This window comes from Phodopus roborovskii, unplaced genomic scaffold (genome assembly GCF_943737965.1).
Source record: "Phodopus roborovskii unplaced genomic scaffold, PHOROB, whole genome shotgun sequence".
NCBI lineage: Eukaryota > Metazoa > Chordata > Mammalia > Rodentia > Cricetidae > Phodopus > Phodopus roborovskii.
Genome location: NW_026126481.1, coordinates 1,546,135 through 1,561,899, shown reverse-complemented (window position 1 = coordinate 1,561,899; position 15,765 = coordinate 1,546,135). Strand labels below are relative to the sequence as shown.

At 38.2% G+C, this 15,765-nt stretch overlaps 1 protein-coding gene across 1 annotated transcript in view; it reads left to right on the top strand.

The window, feature by feature from the left end:
- Window positions 1-15,765, top strand: part of Pcsk5 (proprotein convertase subtilisin/kexin type 5) — a 409,247-nt gene that overhangs the window by 75,523 nt on the left and 317,959 nt on the right. The gene's annotated exons all lie outside the window — the stretch shown is intronic.

The window sequence follows — 15,765 nt, the reverse complement described above, 5'->3', positions numbered from 1 at the left end:
TTGACACACAAAATCAGCTACTATACATGCCTATGGATGGATCATGTAGTGCATGTATGTCTCTTTCTTAAGTTTGTGAAGCAAAGAAAAATGAATGAAGACATCTAGCTGTCTGTTGGAGATATGGTTTCACTATGTAGTACAGGTTGGCTTGGAACTCAGGCTGATTCTTATGCCTCAGCCTTCCAAGCTCTTGGATTACAGATACATTCTTCCATGCCTGGCCTTGCTTTTTCCTAATTTCATTTGCTAATGCCAGAACAAGAGAAAATTCTTCAGGGGAAGCCATATCTCAAACTCTGCAACTTGAGGTCCACTGGCCATGAACATCAGTGTGTTTGTATTTAGGAAATAGTCTGTGACATTATAGCTGTCACAGTTTTTCCCTGTCAATAACAATTTTTAGAGTGCTAATTGCAAATAGCTTATTTATTGGTTACATTGTCCAGGGAGAGAACGTTTTACCATTTCAACTTCATGAGGGTGTTCTTTTGAAAGAAGACCCTTCTTACTGCTATAGAGGCAAGCATTTTCTTTAGTGGTTATATGGATTTCGACCATTTAATTAATTGCAGCAGGCCCTTTACATGTTCTGACTCTCCAGTGTGCCCCCTGTATGCAACAAAATGTATAAATATGGTTCCTGACTTCCAACAATTAATTACACTCAGTATTTCTGACTTCAAATTGTACAAATGTGTGTGTGTGTGTGTGTGTGTGTGTGTGTGTGTGTGTGTGTGTGTACTGTAGAAGCCATTCTTTCATTCCTGAGGTTTGATTTCTTCTTGGCAATATGACACTTGACACTTTTTGTTCATTCTGGGAGAGTTTGAATGGAACCACAGCCCACAGTCAGTCACAGGGTCCTGAGGTGATGATAGATCCTCCACTGTGCTTAGTGTTGCTGAGCTATGTGGCTACAATGGTCAGTAGACTGGTCACAGAACATTAATTTTCACTTAAGAAGTGTTCATTATATGATGCTTTGATGGGGATAATCTCCTTATTAACTGAGGTACATCTGCACACAATAAGCACCTATTATGTGCCCTGTACTTTGTGTCTCAGAGCATGTGTGACTGTGGCTTCCTGGAATTGAATTAGGAAACATCCCATTTTTCCATTCATTGCTGCAGCCTCCAGCTGAAAACTAGTGCTGCCTCTGCATGGCTTTGATCCCCTTGCTGTGGCCAATATAGTTAGTCTTACTACAAGTATAGGTAACATTTTTCCCCATGATGCTCAGAAACAACCCATGATACATTTTAGAGGTACAGCTTTCCCAGAGTCCTTTTGGGTGAGAGCTGTCATCACATTTTCTATATGGTAAAACAACTTCACACAATTCAGTGTACTGGCAAGAGTATGCTATAGCTTCTAGAAGGTTTCCTGATAAAACATTTTTGAGCCTAGGACTGTACCCTGTTGTCACAAGTATGAGAACCACCAGGGAAGCAATCAGCACTTGAATTAAATACAACTGGCCAAATAGTCTTCCTAGCTCTAGGCAGCAGTAAGTATGTCAGTACAACAACACCATTGTTATAGTAGTGCCTGACATCTAACAAGCTCCATAAGTGGATGTTGAATCAAGTTGGTCTGAAGACCTAGGAAGGAACTACCTCTATATCACACAAGTCCTATGAACAATTGTCTCAGAAACTGGGACAGCTGATATAGGTCTTGAACGTAAGCTTCACTTTATTACAATTGTCTTCATGTATAAACTGGTAAATTCATTCATTCAGCAAATACATCTGTTACTGACTAAGTCAGTGGTTCTCAACTTGTGGTTTCTGACCTCTTTGGGAGTTGCATATCAGATGTAGTGCATATCAGATATTTATATTATAATTCATATTAATAGCCAAATATAGTGATGAAGTAGCAACAAAATAAATTTATTGTTGGGGGTCACTACAGCATGAGGAATTTTATTAAAGGATTACAGCATTAGGAACCACCGGTCTAGGTTGTCTGTCATATGCCAGAGACACAGATATAATAACATAGCTCCTTTCTTCTCAGTGTGCATGCTTTAGGAATAACTGGAAAGGTAAGTGGTCAAAGTGATCTTAGTAATGGGTGTAGCACAGGATGATCTGGAAGCCCCTTTGATAGAAAAATACTAGGATAAAAGAAATACCTATGGGTTCCTATGGCTCAAATTAGGAGAAGGAAATAAGGAAGAATTAAACTGTGTGGAAATACAGCTCAGGGATTGTTAAGGTTGTTAGCAAGTAAGTTATAAGGAAATGCATCCAAGTTAAGGTTATGGTTTTGCAAATGCTGAAAAGGAATCTGATCTGGTCTATCTCCCAACCTCTCCATTCCCCTATTGTTTTTTGGTTTATGGTTTTTGTTTTTGTTTTTCTCTTTTCTTTCCTTGAGGCAGGATCTCATTGTGTAGCCCTGGCTGACCTGGAATTTTGTGTAGTTCAGCCTGAGGGAGACATGCCTTTTCCTCTTGACTGTTTGGATTAAAGGTGTGAGTTACTATCTAGCTCCTTTTTAATTTTTAATACTCTAGACACCAGTTCTCAGAGGATAATTTGTATTGTCTTAGGAGTAACCCAGTGGCCTATAGTGCCAAGGATCTGATAGAACTTTTCTAACCACCTGGGACTGCAGAGCTTTGAGACTGTCTACTTTCATTAGAAGCAGAGTGCATCCTTCAGGAGATGGCTTACTTTGACAAGTGGAGAGAAGGTGATCTGAAATGATGATCAACATTACTCACATTATATCACTTACCTGGCTCCACCCCTAAAGTTATAACTATGAAAATTGAAATGAGAAGTAATGAGGCTGAATAGTTCAGGTCTCCTGATTTCTGGCTTCTTTATAAAACCAGTGTCATTGTCATACCCTGGTCAACTGGGAATCAGCTCAAGGATGTATCTCTTGGTTTAAAGATGTGAACTCCGTGGTTGGCATAGCTTGGCACACAGTACTTCACCATGCATTCCTGATAGCTATTACTGTGCCAGGGAGTGTGCTCAGTATTGGGTGGGAATCAGCTGGATTAGCCTTCTTGCTTGTTTTGCTTATAGAGGTTGGGTAACTTGTATGAGGTCATTCGATTTCCAGAAGCTGAACAAGATTTCTCCGCGTAGGTACTTGGACTCTAGAACCTAATTCATATAATCTGTGTCTGTCATGTCTGTCCTTGTCCCATCTTGTTGATTATGTCTATTTCAGAGCAGCTGGGTAACTAAGGATTTTACTTCTAAGGGGTTTTGTTTTGTTTTATTTTATTTTGGAAAATCTTCAGGCCTTGAACTTTATGAGCTCTTAAATTACAAGTTAGAAAATGCCCTTGAGGGAGAAAGGATTTCTGTCATCACTGCCAAGTCTGTGCCTAAGGATCCTTTTGTCTGTGTCAGGTTTTTATTCTTTACTCATCAGATAATTCTTTGTAGTTTGCTCACTAAGTCTCTTAACCCATTTGAAAATGCTTGCAGCTGAGTGATAGAGGACACCTGCCCATACTCCTTGCCTAGATGATAAAAGCTCAAGTGTAAGCTCATTTTTCCCGTTCCTCATCCATTGCCAGTAAGCCTCTAGTAACATACTTGATAACACTAACTAGTCCATCTGTGGGCATTGAGATGTTGGGATCTCTCAAAGGAGAAGAAAACCAAGTATCCCTCATCCCCTCCATCAGCTGAGAATCACATTTCAAATGAGGTCATTGTTCTACAGACAATAACCTGGGCATGGATTTGCTTTATTGGGTTCTGGTTTCAGGGCACTACCCCAATGTGTGACATGATCAAGCCATTTAACTGTGCTATGCTTACTCTCTCCACAGTACAGGAAAGTTCTTTTGGGAGAGTTTAATGATGTTAGTAAGGTAATGGATTGAAATATTTCATTTTGAAAAAAGTGCATACACACAAAAATCTAATAGCTATATTTGTGATCATTTTTTATGGTTTGTAATTTCTTTATCATTGGAAGCCACAGTACCTGGAAAACAGTGATTTTTTTTAAATAGTGACTTTTTAAGTAGTGACTATGTAGTTGTTCATGCCTTGGCTTTGTGACAACCATTCACAAACTCAAATCATAATGCTCTTTGTGGCAAAGGGCAATTTTCTCTGTCTTTCAAGAGTCTGGAAAGTGTGTTTGCTTTTTTTGCTTTCTTTCTCTGGATTGTTTAAGGGCCCAGAAAACTCTGATCTACTACCAGTTCCTTTACTGAAAAGCCATGAATAATGCATTTATTCTCTAAATCTTTTGGGGTTACACACTCTGGGCAAACCACAGCACAGCTTCTGTAGGGACTGGTAAAACTTAGGGACACTGTCCTCACCTGCTGGTTTGCCTGATTCCAAACAGAGCTCCTACTTCTTACCAGTAGTTGCAGCTTCATCCTTCAGTGTACCCAAGGCTCCATGAGCTGCTAAGTATTACACTGGATGAAGTCTCTAAGAAGTGCCCCTGCAGGTGCTAGAATTTTGACTGTCCCTTCTCATGTCTCTAAGACTCAATAGTGTTTTTGGGAACTCTGGCCGAGGTCATCTCTCACTCCTGTGCCAAGGATCTGAATTTCCAGGATGGAGTTCCTTGGAAGGATAGAGGGGTTGAGGATGGAGGGAATTGGTGATAGCCCTCCACACTCCCTCGCCCAACTCTGAGCCCTCACACACAATATCCATCACAGAAACACAGTTGACTTCAGGATCTTCAGGATCAGGCATCCAAAGCACATGACATGAAAGAAAGGTTTGTGGTGGAAATATGTGGCTTATGGACCTTCTACCAAGAAAATGTACATGTGGATGATGGATGAAAACGTGTTTTCCCTCCTTCCCAAGTCCCATCATTCCTGTCATTGCTGGTGCTACAGCCATGAGTTCAGGGAAAAGAAACCTCAGCAAAATGACTTGGCACTCATCTAGAGCACTCAGGGATACCAGGGAGCTTGGGACACAGACTCAGCCTGCCTTCCCGTCACGTAATGTGAACTCCAACTATCACTGGTCAGGTCTCCTTCCAGGTCTTTCTGTGCCCTGACCTGCAAGTCATGTCGGGTATCACCTTGCTGGAATCCCTGGGTATGGTTCCTCTTGTGATGGAATCTTACCAGATTGAGAAAATATGTGCTTTGCCTCTGGCAACTGGGTTTACAGGAGGCAATTTCAATCCCTTCACTGTTTGCCCAAGGATTTTGAAACGTTTTCTCCTGAGTGTGAAAGTCATGTTTCATTATGACCTTAACCAAAATTAACTGTTTGTTAACTTCTCCAGAGGGTGGTGCTGGTGTTCGAGGCTGTTGGAGCCCCAAGATTTTTGGTTGCAAAACAATCCAGCTCTTCTGCCAAGTGTAAGGCTAGAGTCTAGTGAAAACAGAAATATAGTGGATGTCCTCATCAGGACCTTTACCAACCCTCATCCCTCTCATCTCTCTGCTGAAGGAGTCGCCCATAAAGAGAGTGTTTCTCAGTGCGTTCATCTCCAGTGATCACAGTACTTACTTATTGATGAGCTTTGAACTCTTTGGACACATTCTGCCTAAAAGCTGTGTGTTTATTATCTTCCAAAACCAAGACAAAATGACATTGGTTTTTCCCAATCATATTTGATTCATAGAACATAGGATTATCAGCATAGCAATGGTTAGTTTTTAATTTTTAAGATTTCCAATCCTGATGAAGATTAAACAACTGAAGCCACCAGGCCAGTCGAAATGCCTCATTAAAGAACAAAGCAGGTACAAGTAAGACTTTAGATCCCATATTCTGAAGTTAAACCATTCTTTCTCATTGATCCTTCCACCCTGAATAAAATTACAGCAGTAGGACCTATGGGACTTCGAGACAAAAACCATTGCCATTTATATTTAAAAAAAACTGGGAGAATAAGATGATATGTGCAATGGTGTTGAATTATTCACAAGGGATGAGTGCCTCTTTCTGTATGAATAGAACTTTCCTGATCATTGCTTGTGTGGACTAAATCGCATGTTACATGAAGAAGAGAGATAATGACATACTTTCCCACATTTAGCAGATCACCCCATGCTCTTTGCTCTGAGAAATTGGGAGAATGACTATTCTTTCCTTTGCCAGAATTTACCTCTTTTTATATTAATCTCAGTTGAATTGAACAATTTCCTCTCTCTGTGCAAAATAAGGCTCGTCTTTGTATTCATTTGGTTGGCATACAGCTTGAGGGCGTCCAGATTTTCGAAAACAAATCTGAGAATATCTGGAATGATTTGTGCACAAAGTTGCAGGGTTGGCCAAAGTGAACCAAAGTCCATTAAGCTACATTAAAGCTTTGTTTCAAGGGGAAAAATGTCATGCTTGCTGCTGTCTAAAACTTATAGTAAGGACAGAATGAGATTTCCCATATTGGCTTTAGGTTTGAATGGACTTACTAACTGCATCAACTTGGCCTACAAATAGCTTAAAGGATGATCATTGTAAGACAAACACATGTGGAATGAAGTCTTGCCACTGTAGCTTTTAAATAGGAGTGAAGATGCAATGAACTATGGGCTATTCTAATTCAGTTCCTAAATTAAGATTTTGTATTTATTCAAAAGTGATTTTAACCCTAGGTGGTATTCAGATAATAAAATTGGGTTTAGGCACTTTAGAATTCCATATATTTCAATACTTGAGCAGTCAAAATTGTGTTCAAATTTCTTCTTATAGAAGAGTATAAAATACAACTTAGAAAACACAAGAATATTTGGATATAGTTGGATATAGTTCAACAAGTATTTAATGAGTTTACATCTCCATATTTTCTTTTGCTATTCCAGTGTGATAGAATGTGAGTCCTAAAACTTGGTATACATACCTAAATATCACCCGCACACAAAACGGGAAGGGGAAAGAAGCTGTGTGGGGGTCCAAACACACTTTTCTTTTTTCTTCTCTTCTCTTTTTCTTTTCTTTTCTTTGTCCACTGGAAAACTTGGCATGACTAGGAATCAGGCCCTGTAATAGTTAGTCTTGTTGTCATCTTGACTCATCTGGAAAGAAGAAATGTCAGTGGAGGAATTACCTACATCAGGTTGGCTTATGGGCCTTTATGGGGGGCATTTTCTCAACAGGTGACTGATGTGGGAGGGGCCCAGCCCACTGTGGGTGGTACCAACCCTGAGCAGACTGGACTGGGCTGTAGAGGTATTGGGCCTTGAGCCTAAAATCAAGCCAGTAAGCAGTACTCCTGTGTGGACTCTGCTGCTAGGTTCCTTCGTTAAGCTCCTGTCCTAGATTGTAAATATAAAATATATAAAATGTAATAAACCCTTTCTTCCCATAATAGCTTTGGGTCCTAGTGTTTATCACAACAGAAAGCAAACTAGTGCAAATAACAATGTTTTCTGCAGGACAATGAAAACTGTTCCAAAGAATTCATACACTTGAGAGCAAACCAAACCAACCAACCAAACAAACAAACAAAAAAGATTGTGCAGCTTTTAATAAATTCTTTAAGAAGTTTGAAGAGTGTTAACATCAAAGGGAAAGTTAAATCTTTTGAGATGATTGTTCCCAGAAAGTTGATGTCAATCGAAGTAAATGTGTACAAATACATATAGGTATAATCTTCCTTTCAAATCAAGAAAACTTATTACATATGGGTATTATTGCTAGTGATCAGCATAGACCATCTTCATTTAGGTACTTGAAATTTAACCAGCATAGGGCTGACCCAGACCCCTTGACTGTGGGTGTTAGTTAAGAGGACTAGGCAGTCTATGGGGCCTCTAATAATGGATCAGTATTTATCCCTAGTATATGAATGGACTTTGGGAGCCCATCCCACACAGAAGGATACTCTCTTGGCTTAGACACATGGGGGGGGGGCCTGCACCCTTCTCCAAATGATATGAGAAACTTTGAAGATTCCTCATGGAAGGCCTCACCCTCCCTGGGGAGCAGAAAGGGGATGGGCTGGGGTTTTGTGAGGACAATAGGGTAGGATGGGAGGATGAGGGAACTGGGATTGACACGTAAAACAACCTTGTTTCAAATTTAAATAAAAAAAGGGGAAAAAAAGAAATTTAACATTTTATTAAACTTTTATAGTTGTGATATTAGTATTCAATTAAATATAAATATGTTTAATTAAACATTAATATTTTATGTTAGGATATTAAAATTTCAGTGTTTAAAGTTTTCAATGTTTAAGTGCTAAAGAAATATGCATTAATTTTTCACATCAGTTTGATGCCTCTTCCCCTTTTGTTTGAAGGCCAGTATTCCAACCATTTTCTTGCTCATTATTTCCTTTGATCGTTTCTTTCAAATTTGCACTTTATTTGCTGTGAGCTTTGGTTATAGGCTCATCAATGAACATCAATGTGTTGGCAGCATCTTTTATTAGCCTGTGAGATGGAGCAGCATGAGATTCACTGCCTCTGTTCAACCATTGCTTAGGTTCTTGTCCAAAGTGACCGCTTGTGTCTGTGGCCTTATCTTGCCTCTCAGTCTCTGAATATCCTTTATTTTCTGTATTTATCTGTATTCACTGTCTTATATGACTTCTGAAATACAGATTATGAGGTGAAGGAAGTAACTTCATTTCAAATGACTAAAAAATATGTACAGGACTGGGTTTTATCAGACCAGGGGTCAGTAATATGATGTATTACCCATTAATCCCACACACCCTCTTTTTCCTTTCCCCTCTGTGTGTGTGTGTGTGTGTGTGTGTGTGTGTGTGTGTGTGTGTGTTTAGGTATACATATCAGTTTTAGAGCTCACATTTTACCTCAATAGAATATGCAAAAGAATAGGTTGTAATGTGAACTTGTTAAGTACTTGGTGAATGTCAAAATTATATCCAGAGATTCTTGTGTTTTTAAGTTGTATTCTATTCTTTTCTATTCTATTTTAAACATTAGAAGAATTAATTTGCATGGTGTTCATTTTTAACTGTGTGATCATCCATGTGCTACTATCTAATTAGAATATGAAACAGTCCATTACTATGTAGTAGGATTAAGCCTAGGTTTCTGGGTCCCTTTTTGCACCCTTTCTGTTAAAACTTTCCTGCTGTTTTGCTCTTACTAACTAGAAAAGTTTAGACATCAATACCAAGAAAAATGGATTAATTCAATGTAAAAATATTTGTTAATGCATATCTGTATTTGAGAACGTGATGTCAACCATTACCTTTGGCACTATGGATACTAACACACAGTTTCTCCAAAAGCAGCAAAGAAACTATTCAATTAAAATGCAAACTATTAAATAGTATAGGAACCTGTGTGTATGTAGTACTTTGTTGTTGAACCATCTTGACAATAATACCATTTTACAAATACAAGTAGAGATTATAAGAACTTCTATGTTTTTTTTTCCTCCCCCAAAGTAGTCAAACTAGTGCTTGGTGGCATCCCAGGAAGTGCTGGACTAATACTCACCCCCTTTTCGCTCTGCACTGCTTACATCTGGGATAGATTAGTTCAGTTCAGCAGCACTAATTGTAGCCTCATGTTTCTGGGCTTATGTAAAGAGTACACAGGACACACACAGGATGCTTAGATGTAGATTCCCAGTGAATGTCATTTTCTCTCCTCATGGAGCTGCAGAGGTAGCGATTCTGTCTTCTCATTTCTAGTACAATGTCCATATCTGCTGCATTGCTTTACATCTGTACCTCATGTTGGAGTAGATGAAATATTCATGAAAGCCCCTTTCCCCATTAAAGTCTAACATCCTGTCTAACATCACAAGAGTACCACAATATCCATTAGAGGATCCTTTGCTGTGGACCACAGAGAAGACCTTGATTAATTCCTGTTGTGACTACTTGTCCCTATCATAAGAGGAAGTGGAATTGTGGGGTTGTGCTTACCTTGAACTTGCATTTCATTTCAAGAACTTCTTTCAGCTTCTTAGGAGTTTTGAATTGGTTAAAGCCAGCTGTCTGGAAATGTGTTTTCATGATGTCTATATCACCCTCTCCTTTTTTGTTTTTCTTCTAGAGATCAAATACAATACCAGTATGCCTTGTGAGGTGAGGTGGATTATGTAGGCATCTATGATGTATGGATGAATTATAAACAAAAATATACAAATGAACCATCGTTTTGATGTTTTTGCTTTACTTAGTCACATTGCCCATTAACCTTTCCTTGAGTTCTTTATGCAGCCAGTGCCTTGATATTTAATATTATATTGAAATATATGCCTTTTCCAAGAGACTTTTCCTGACTCAATTCCTGTAATAGTCCTTCCTCTATAGGCACTTGTTATTTCGTTATATTATTTGCCTTTTAATCATATAGCAGTTTAAAAATCCATGCTATAATTTGTTTATTTCACCACACTGTCTGATCTCCACCGGATTAAAACTGCCCGAGCTCATGAAATTGGTTTGTTCACTGACATTATGTCCCATCTAACAGAACGTTTGAATAGACAAAGGCAAACGAAAAAGCTTTCAAAATGAGGAATGCAATCTACTTTGTCTGGGGTAACCACTTGTTTTTCACTTTCCTATGTAAGCAGAAAAGGAGAAAATAACCAAGGAACAAACTGAAAACTTAAATGTGTAGGGGAGTGTAAGTAACAGTAGGAAGTGTAAGTAACAGCGGAGTAGGCTAAGGGTAGGGAAGGATGACCTGAATTCCTAACAATAATGCTATGAATTTTTCCATTAAACCCAATGGAGCAAAACTGAATTGAACCATACATTTTTAAAACTTTGGTCTCAGAAAAGGCCAACAATTTTATGGTAGAGTCAACTTTTCAAGTATGGTTTGTATTGTCTCTGTTTGCACTATTTCAACTGTATATTCCATATTTATTTATTTTCTATGTGGATGGATATTTTGCCTGCATGTTTATCTGAGTACTTACCATGTGAGTGCCTTGAGCCCACAGAGATCAAAAGAGATCATTGGATCCCCTGTGGCTAAATAGGTGTGAGCTACTATGTGGGTACTGGGAATTGAACCTGGGTCCTATGGAGGAACAGTCAGTGTTCTTATCTCTCCAGTCCTATATGCAATATTTATTTCACAATTTCCTTTTAAATGATCTTTAAAATATCCTAATATTCCTGACCAGATGCATTTTCTTTTATGTGAACAATTGGTGTTTACAGTTATTAAATAAATCCCAATGCCTGTTCCAGGCAGATCAGGTGGAAATTCTCCATCAAATAAAACATGATACTTTATTTGCCTACAAGTTGCTCTCTGAAACAGGTGGATTGCAAACCATTATTTTATTTTCTTTAAAATGAATGACAGCATAATTTTAGTATTTAATAACACAAGTAGAATTTACTCAAGATAAAATAATCAAAAAACAGCCTACCCTATTTATTTATTTATTGAATACATTGTTTTATAAAATGTCTTGACTTGGTAAAATGTTTCACTTGATAAAACTGATTTCTTCATTTCCTTCTTTTTCCTTTCTTTTTGTTTCTTTCTAGGGGAGTGGGTTGGGGTAGGGTAAGGTTAGTTAGGATGCCGTGGGTTTGGGTAGGGTGGAGATACAGGGTCTCACTGTGTAGTCCTGACTGGCCTGGAACTCTCTTTGTAGTCCAGTCTGGTCTCGAGCTTACAAAGATCCTCCCACCACTGCATTTTGAGTGTTTCAATTAAAGACACGTGCAACTGTATTGGGATAATTACCATTTTGTGACCAGAGTTTCAGAACATTATTTAGATATTTGTGTTGGGAACTGTGTGTTGGCACTGATATATCTTCCTGAAGCGTTTTTCTTTCCTCCTAGGAAATGTGTGTGCACTCTCACACACACATGCACACAATTTTTATTCTTCTAATCAAGTCAGCTCTGTGCATTTTGATTTCAAAGACAGAGAAGAAAAATGGAAGGCAGAGGGCAAATACTTTTATGCCCTTCCCACCTATTCTGTTAGTGTTAATCCAAAGGCACAAAGCATGGAATCCTTTTTATTTTCTGGAAACTGTTTCAATCAATCACATCATTAGAAGTATGACTGTTTACTGACCATCTTTCTAAATGCCACTTTTGCATCTTCATGGAATAACAAAAGATCATTTTCCACCTAGGACATCAACCACAGCTTCTTGTTGCTTTTAACAAACATTTTATTCCTTGTTAACTAGAGATTAAGGATGTGTGACTAGAATTTCAGAAGGAAAAAATCAGATCAGAAGGCATGTTCATTTCTCTCCCTATACTTTACCCAGAGATCATATATGTAACTGATAGCAAATGAAATAAACTAGTCAAAAACTCCATTTTATATGTCATTTTATGCATAGAGTTTCACCTTTTCTACTTGTATTTATAGTTTAAATTTACTTTGCATATTTACGTGCATAAATATGGAGTAGAATTACTCAATGGCAGCTCTGTAGAATTGCCTAGTTACCATCCACAGAGTTGAATAAAGACTCAGCACCTGACCATTGTATAAACATGACTCTTTGCTATCCTAGAAGTGTCTTCTCAGTCTTTACATCATATCTAGAAAGGCGATATCACAGTTCAGTATTAGGTTGCTTTTGTCTTCATATGTCACTGTATGCCACCGTGTCACAATAATGAGTCATCTAACATAATGTACATATAAAGAAAAGTTAATTTATTTAGAAGACTTGGCAGCCCAGTTGGCCTCTGGTAAGGGCAGCATGTGGTGGCATATCACAGGAGCCCACGTGGGAGCAGATACTAATATTTCAGTCAGGAAGCAGAGACCAGGATCCCACTATCCCTTCTGAATGCATAACCCCAATCAGATTCTCACCAGACCCACCTAGTAAAGGCTCTACCTCCTCCCACCCCTGTAACTAGGGAGATGGTTTAATTTCATGAAAATACAGAGCACAACCATACTAAAACCAAAGCAATAGGAATGAAGTTCAGTGCATCTCTATGCTTTAAGAATCTTGGCCTATCTTCCTAGGGATAGCTTAAGTTTTATCCTTTATTTATTTTCTTATGGAATTGTTATGTTATTGAATATAGGAACTTCTTGTGAAGTAGAGAAACAGCCTCCTTGGGTTGGTGGTAGAAGCTGTGAACCTTTTATTCTTTTATCTTTACCTGCCACCTTGACACTTTTTGTCCCAAAAAATTTATATTTTTTTCCTTATAGTTAAGATCATATATTTTTCTGAATCACTTTAAAATTTTGTAACATGTGCCTTCCACTGTAAAATTACTTTCAGCCCAAGTATTTCTTTCTGTGCTTAATATTTTAAAATCTTTTACATTTTAGCAGTTAAAGGATTTAAAATTGATACAAATTGATTATGAAGCTTCAACTTTATTTGTTTGTTGTTGTTCAAATACCATTGTATATTAAGTCACTTGTTTTTCATCTGCTATTTAGCACAGCATCCATGATGGTTTATTATGTATTTGAGTTCAGTTTATTTTCTGTTTTACTCATTGGTGTACCTGTTTTGATCATTAGCTCTACTGTATTTTATTACTCAACTTATTTCCTCCTCACTGTGGGATACATTTTAAAAGTGATACTATAATTTGTTTCCCATTTACATTTAAGTGATTACTTCTATTATATTTTCACATTATAAAATATTATATTCTTCTGTTGGTGATAAATTACCCCATGAATAGGATCAGTAAGTTGGCAAATTTGAAATTGAGATACAAGTTTAGCTGAGTTTGTGGGGCACATCTCTGATGATCATATAATGTGGTTTGCTTGGCAAGTGGGAGCTGAGGATGGAGATCCTAGGAAGTGAAGGCTCTGTGTCCAGTTAGCCTGCAGAGGGAGGAGAGGTCTGAGTGAGGGTGGGGCATGTTCTGAGTTTACTGCATTCTGTAATGTGTCTGAAATGGAATATGCCAGGAGAAAGGAGGCCATTCACTTCTGGGCTGGATAGAATTGTGTGAAAATGTTTTCTCTTTGTCGTAAGCTTGGCAAGAGATAACATTTATATGATGCTGTGAGTTCCCCTTAAAGAATTTAAATATGGATGGATGTATGAATGGATGGATGGATGGATGGATGGATGGGTGGGTGGGTGGGTGGATGGATAACTGTAGCCATGTTAAATAAAAGATCCAGAGACAGATACTGGGTTTCAAACTACAAACTGAAGATCAGAAAAGCAAAGCAGCCAACTCAGTAGATCTTAGCTCTACCCGGCTGAAATGGCAAACCTGTTTCCATGAATCCTCAGAAGCAAAAGCTCTCAGTTCCTGTTTTCTCCTGCCTTTATTCCTTTCTCTGCTCAGCCATATCCTCCTGTCTCCACTCCTCTAATGCTGGGATTAAAGGCACGTGATCCCAGGTGCTGAGGTCACCTTTGTGTGAGCTGTTTCTTTTAGGACTGAATCAATTTCTAGCAGTCAGTGTGACCTTGAACTATCAGAGATCTGTCTACCTCTTAATCTGCAGTACTGGTATTAAAGGTGTGTAGCACCAATGCCTAGTTTCTATAGCTAACTAGTGTGGCTAGCTTTGCATCCTGAACCCTTAGACAAGTTTTATTAAATTATAAATAATATATCATAACAGATAACAGTTAAAAAACATAAATGTGGACTTTTCGTCATAGGAACTTCGGGTTCAAAGGGAACTTTTCTTGTTCTCTAACTAAAGGCCTATACCATAAAGAACCAAGGCAAATTACATGTATTTGATGCTACACACACACACACACACACACACAGAGAGAGAGAGAGAGAGACAGAGAGAGAGAGAGAGAGAGAGAGAGAGAGGGAGGGAGGGAGAGAGAGAGAGACTTACACACACACACACCCCATTGAACCTTTTTTGAATGCAGCGGCCCTGTGGTCAAGGAGGTGACTTATCATCAGACACAAATGCCAAGCTACTGTGACATGGTCTAGCCAGAATGCCATGTAGCTAACACTTTTGCTTGGTAAAGTTAAAGATGATGTGTTGTTTGGTACGATATCTCATCCCATTTTAGTGCCACAGTTCATCCATGAAAATGGCCGCCATTTTGTTTTCTCCCTCCCACACATTTATCTGTCTTACCTGTGACACATGGAGGGAAACCATGCATGTACTTAGACCTGCCCCAATCCCAATAAAGACTCCTTTCATTTCTATACAAGTCTTAGTGACTAGCAGATTATGTGATACTCTCTGATATTTGCACATACACCTTGGAAGTTTTGAATTGATGAAGGTTCCAGATGATTAAACATATCTGAAGCCTTCTTTGTCCTAGTGTATAGATATAAACCCACTTAACTTTGTAGGAATGAGATACATAAGTAGTAATTTAAGATTAAGCATGCAAGTATAAGTTGCATTGACAAATTCGTCATAAATGTTCCCTTATTGGGCATCATATGCAGAAATAATTATATTTTTATGAATCTAAATATCATGAAATACTAGCTAAATATCTCTGACAAGAAAAAGTCTTTCAAAACTCAACATCATTCTCACTCATCTTCATGGCAAATAGTGTCTGCCATTTAATATTTATTGAATGAGCAAAATAATGGAATTGATTCCTAAGAAATATTGTTTAGAATCAACAAGGGAAATATTTAATGTGATAGATAATGTGCACACATGTTCACTCTGGCTTCTCCACCCTGATTGAGAAGAGTGCCTTTGTGTTCCTCCTCAACTCTGTACTCAAGTAGGCAAGAGAGATTTTGAATCTTCATGTGGGCAGATAAAAGATTATAACAGGAAGCTATATGATGTCCCTACTCCCAATTTTTACTTTAGAGAAACAAAGATAGATGGCTAGATAGGAAATTTCAAAATATTGTGACAAAGTTAGCTGTCAAACAAAGGAACATTCTGTGGGAACTTGAAGAATTACATCA